This window comes from Cryptomeria japonica, chromosome 3, assembly GCF_030272615.1.
Source record: "Cryptomeria japonica chromosome 3, Sugi_1.0, whole genome shotgun sequence".
Lineage (NCBI taxonomy): Eukaryota > Viridiplantae > Streptophyta > Pinopsida > Cupressales > Cupressaceae > Cryptomeria > Cryptomeria japonica.
The window spans coordinates 797,573,557-797,579,314 of NC_081407.1; the positions used below are offsets into that span (position 1 = coordinate 797,573,557).

Consider the following 5,758-nt stretch of genomic DNA (forward strand, 5'->3'; position numbering starts at 1 on the left):
TACCACAATAGGGTAAAACTTATCCCAAATATTAATCTTAATCCCCAAAACTTCATTCATGAACATAAACTCCAAGAAGATAATCAGAGACCCATACCTAAATTGTTTTTTTCTCTTTTTTTTTCTCACCAAGTTGTATATAAGTTGTTACCTCAAAAGTTCACAAAGATTAAATCTTTCTACAACAACCACCATTAGATGTGTGGTGTAAATTGTATCACGATGGCAGAACCCTCATGGTTCTAGTAGCATATCTTGTATGCCAAACACTTAGTAACATAATGAACTCCTTGATTAGCAATGCCCTCCACAATCATAGATCTCCTGTCATACACCAAACCAATATGTTGAGCAACCATATCATTTTTCACCATCTTCTTCACTAGAACAGTACCTATGGAACACAAATTAGTCAATGCCCTAATGACATCCTTTGCAATCTTGTATGGTTGATCTAAATACATCACATCATCATGAATCTAACTCATAATGATTTCAACCCATGCTTCATCATAGCTAAAATTAGGAAATTACTTCAAAATGTTTAGACCCATCTCCAAAATATTTGTGTACTACTTCTTAGATGTAGTTAGGCCAGCTTCTGTAAGTTCCTTCCATGCATCATGAAATTGTTGAGACATGGACCAGCTAGGACTCGAACCTAGGACCTTCCATATGCTACTGGAGTGCTCTACCACTGAGCTACTGGCCCCTCTTGTACCATTCCATCGTCAATTCGGGTGTGGCTTATTTCCAACACTAACACCCCCCCTTAAGCCACACCTCTCGTGTGCTTGGGGCTCCTAGCCCGGACCTGGCTCTGATACCATGTTGAGACATGGACCAGCTACGACTTGAACCTAGGACCTTCCATATGCTACTGGAGTGCTCTACCACTGAGCTACTAGCCCCTCTTGGACCAGTCCATTGTCGGTTCGGGTGTGGCTTATTTCCAACACTAACAGAAATTTCACATGATTCATCTCCACAAGGGGTGCATGAATATATTCCCTAACATCCTTCATATAAACCAAATATATTGAAACCCTAAAAAAATATCCTTCCTCATCTTTCATCATCACCACATAAGGATAAGGCTCGAAAATAGGTTGTGGCTTCAATGCAAGATCAACAATGTTTGGAGTGGCCATTTTTCACTTTCATAGACTAAACTAAAACTTAGGGTGTGTAAAAAACCTTCAAATGCACTTGTCACACCAAAAAAATCATTCACACTAAAGAGCTCTTCAAATTCACAAGATCACAAATGATCAAAGTGAACTCAAAAAGCCAATTTATTTGTTGCATCCAACAACTTAGGGTTTCACTGACATAGATGCATTTTACCATTATAACTCAAAAAGCTAATACTTTGTTTCATCAAAATCCACAAACAACATTGTGGATCGCCACAAACATCCAAAAACTTTTGGAAATATCTTTACAACCTCTTTCATGTCGAAAACAACTGAGCATCCAAACTGCAAAGGGGTCCATAAGATCTTTAATTAGTTCCCCCCCTTAGATAATGGATATTGTCTAGTCATCGAAAGAGGAATCTTCACCACTAGTAGGTTTCGACTCATCTTCAATCTTTTCTTCCACCTTCTCATATAATTTCTTCACCCATGTCCTATTCATCTTCTCCTTTTCTTAATTGATAATCAATCTTCTTTACTAGACCAGTAGTCTTCTCATTCTTTCCTTTGGAGAACCTACCAATGTGTCCTAATTTATTGTAGTTATAACAAGTTGGACCTTTTTGTGGACCATTTCCATTCCTTCTGATATTTTCATTCCTTCTAATATTTGACGTATAATCAATAGCTTTGTGCCCAAAATTGTTACCTGCATAACAAGATCCATTAGATTACTGAAAACCTCTACAATAGTTTGTATTCACATATCCACTTCATACCATCCTACTTCTACACTCATTTTTCTTATCTCCAAAGTTATTGCAAGAGTAGCATTGACCACCAAATGACTAAGATCTTATCCAAATTCTACATTCACTAGCTCTATGTACAACCTTGTTGCTTGAAAAATAGTTACCACTTATTCAATAAGGAAACTATAATAGCAACTATATCTAACACAAGTTCTAGTTTGGAATGAACCCTTTTATTCAGCACTAACATAAAACCATTAATGTGCATAGGTACATTGAAAGGAATTTAGGAGGCACAACCTCATCATTCTCCATGATGCTACGATTTCTCTCCATGTTTGTTGTGTAGACAAGGTGAGTAGATACTTGGCACAATCATGCTTCTCCTTGTAATCATATTATCGCTTCCACGTGAACTGACAAGGTGAATCTCCTTTGGCTATGGGTGAATAGTGATCTTCTCAAGTTGTAGGTTAGTTGTAGTTTCTTCAAGTTGCATGTTAGTCCCTTATAACAAGAATTCATCCACACAAGTCATCATCTACAACATATTGACAATATATTGATTATTAAAAACATATAGCATATTTTCATATTAACATGTCTTGTATATATCATAAACTAGATGATAGTATAGTTCAAGAGATAGTTAAAACATATAATAAGTCTAATAAAAGTAGCAAGAAATAGGTAAAATTAGGAAAATCCCAAGACTCATCAATGATCAAATACTATTAGCTATATATAATACCAATGGCATGTATGTTATCTAAGCTAACCTAACTACCTATATAAGACTATATAAATGATCATATAGCTTAGTTAAGAGTTATTCTAGCCACAATTTGACTACACTTATCCCAATACAATCAATTTGTTAACAACATAACACAACCTTGGGATCCAAACTTTTCTGCTAAATTATTTGTACTCTAAATTGTAAATTGTGGGGGGTAGAATGGAGACTGTGATGTTAATTTAACTTATCAAGAGCTAAGGAGAAAGGACTAGGAACTATCTCTAGACTACCTAGTATATAATTCCTAAAAATCACTTCATAATTACATTACCAATACTTCCACCAAACTCGAGGAGTTTAGAGTCCCAATTAGTGAATTATAACATCAAGGATAAGATCATGTATTAAAAAAATAGAGGGTAGATATCATGTAGCAAGATGAATCGTTCGCTACAAAATAGGCCACGAAGTTCAATCTTTGGAAGAGAAAAGATCCTTGATAGTGTGGATGCATTTTTTAAATAGCCTTCAATCCTAGGAACTTCTACCAAATATAAATTAAACATGTTAATTATAGAGGAGTGTCATAAGATAAGATCATTGAAAGAAATCACATGTCTAAACCAAACACCAACCCATCTAAACAAGGATTTTATCTCAAAATGCTTTCTAGACTATTTAGCAACAAATAAGCCTTAAATCTTGATTGACACAATAGTCATGAGAACATAATGGAATCCAATCCCCTCCCAACACTACTTTCCATGAGGTATTATGAGTTAAATACGATGTCTAAGAAGGATCTTCTAGGTCTTTGAGCCTTAAATGAAAATGATAATCTACTTAGAAGATAACACACCACTTTACCAATTAGATGAGAAATTTGAAATGAGTGGGAGTGGGAAGAGGGGAGATAGGGTTTTTTAGGTGGGGAGGCAACACGGTCGAAGAGGATGATGAGGATAGCGACATAGATGGTGTTCAAGGTGACCCTTTTTTGTTTGCCTTGGACTGGATGGGAACGTTGCTTGTGGAGGAATTTGGAAGGTTTTCTAGTGGCTCTACTATTGTTGAGGCAATAATTATTGTTGGTGTAGAGGCGGATGGCATTAGTGTTGAGTCAAATGGTGATTCGGATCGAGGTGGTGTCTAAAAGGCCTTTTTCTACAGGACTCTTTGGTTGTGGATTGTGGTTGCATCTTTCATTGTTGCTCCTTCTTGGGCTATGTGGCTCTTTCTCTCCAGAGGATACTCTAGTTTTTGGTAGTTTGTTTGGCCATTCTGGAGTTGAATGACCTTTTGTTGAAGGTTGCCTACAACTTCTTGTTTTCTTGTTCTAATGGTTTTGAGGCTATATTCCTCTCTTCCAGGGATTTGTTTGGGGTCTCAGTTATTCTTGGGTTGGCCCCTCTTTTAAGGGCTATCGTTGGTGCTACCATTGATTCTCTGCTCATCTCTTTTGGTGGCTTCTATGTTTTGTGGAGATTGATGTCCTCTTTGCTCTTCTCTATCATTCTCGAGAGGTTTTGTGTTGTTTCTTTCTTGATGGAGATGTTGGGATTCAATCTTTATGGAGCCTTTTTGGGTGTGGCTTCCTATTGGCAATTAAGGGCTTTCTTTGGTTTGGAGGTAATCTATATCTTTTTGTAGTTGGCTAGAGCTCTTTGGTTTCTTGGTCTCTATAATTTTTTGTGAGATCTTGATGGTTTATATTCGGCCCCCCTCCATGCTACTCCTATTTAAGTGGAGTTTTCTCCTTTTGAGGTGGGAAATCCTTTTGCGGGGGTGGCTAGGGTTTGGTCTTCTTCTTGTCCCTCTTTCCTGCTTGTTGATCCTATTGAAGTAGATGGGATTCCTATTAACGTAGAGCTTGGTTTGGTGGGTGAAGTTTGTTTTTTCTTTATGGGGACCTTTGTTCTTAATGTTTTGGTGGATGGGCTTCCTATTGACATATGTGCTCTTTCTCTCTTTTCTTCTTCTCCTATGGAGGTGGAGAACTGGGTGGAGCTTGAGTTTTTTGTGTCGGATGGGTTAGTGCTTTTGCTCAAGGTGGAGGTTTTGGGAGCCTTTTCAAAACCCAATATTCAAGATTGGTTTGTTTATTTCATTTTTATGTCTCCAGAGGTTCTGGTTATGGGAGCCTTGTTAGAACCCATGTTTAAGGTTAAGGGAGCATGTGCTTATGTTTGGCTCAATAGTCTCTCTTGTTTGATGGCTTTGGCCTTGTGGATATTTTAGTCAGATCTTTGATGCCCTATTGTTGGTGTTTGGTTATTGTCTGGTTGTTGTTAGTCTTTGTGTTATCCTTTTGCATCTTTTTGCTTTTGGTTCTGGCTTCCCACTAAGTCCAAAGGGTTTCGGGTCCCTTAAAAACTTGTTGTAAGGGGTTTTGGGTCCCCTCAAAACCTATTTCGTCCTTAATGAAAAAAAACACCACTTTACCTATGTACATCAATAGCATGCTCATACCACCTTTGTTCTTGGAAGGCAACACATTTTGTAAGCCACTTTATGAAAACCATAAGGTTTCCTATCATTATCCCATTGCAAAACTCTTAGAATTTTTGCTACCCTATTGTAGGTGGCTTTGGAAGAAGGCCAATGGGATAAACAATAGATATGTGTAGCAACGAGAACATTTGCATAAATCAAAACTTTCCTATGATATAAAATTAGTCTAAAATCTATAAAGAAAACTTTTTTCAACCCATTAAAGAACATACTACCAAAGAGTGTAAAGCATACTCTCAAAGAGAAAGGAATTCCTATAAATTTAAATATATCCCCTTTATGTATCTATTTCCATTACTTGTTCTCTAGCCAACTTGACATTGGGAATAGACTATCCTTGTAACAATGATATTTTTTAGACTATAAGCTAGAACTAGAGGCTAGACAAAAAAACCCAAGCATGACATAGTTTTTAGGAAAGTTATAATTTTTTGTCAAAGCAAGAAATTAATTATCTATAAAATGCCCATTAAGAAGTTGTTATATGGAAAGGGGAAAGGAAATATCATTAATTAAGACAAGCAAGGTCTCATTCACAAGGAGATAACCAAATTCCTCCACTAAATCACATAAAATGAAGGGCCAAGAGGACAGCCCTAGCAAATGGAGCAAAAAAT

At 36.8% G+C, this 5,758-nt stretch overlaps 1 non-coding gene across 1 annotated transcript; it reads right to left on the reverse strand.

Annotated features, from left to right (window-relative positions):
* Window positions 1-640: 640 nt before the first annotated feature.
* On the reverse strand, window positions 641-712 carry TRNAA-AGC (transfer RNA alanine (anticodon AGC)). The gene has a single exon. It is a non-coding gene; the product is annotated as a tRNA-Ala (tRNA).
* Window positions 713-5,758: the final 5,046 nt, after the last annotated feature.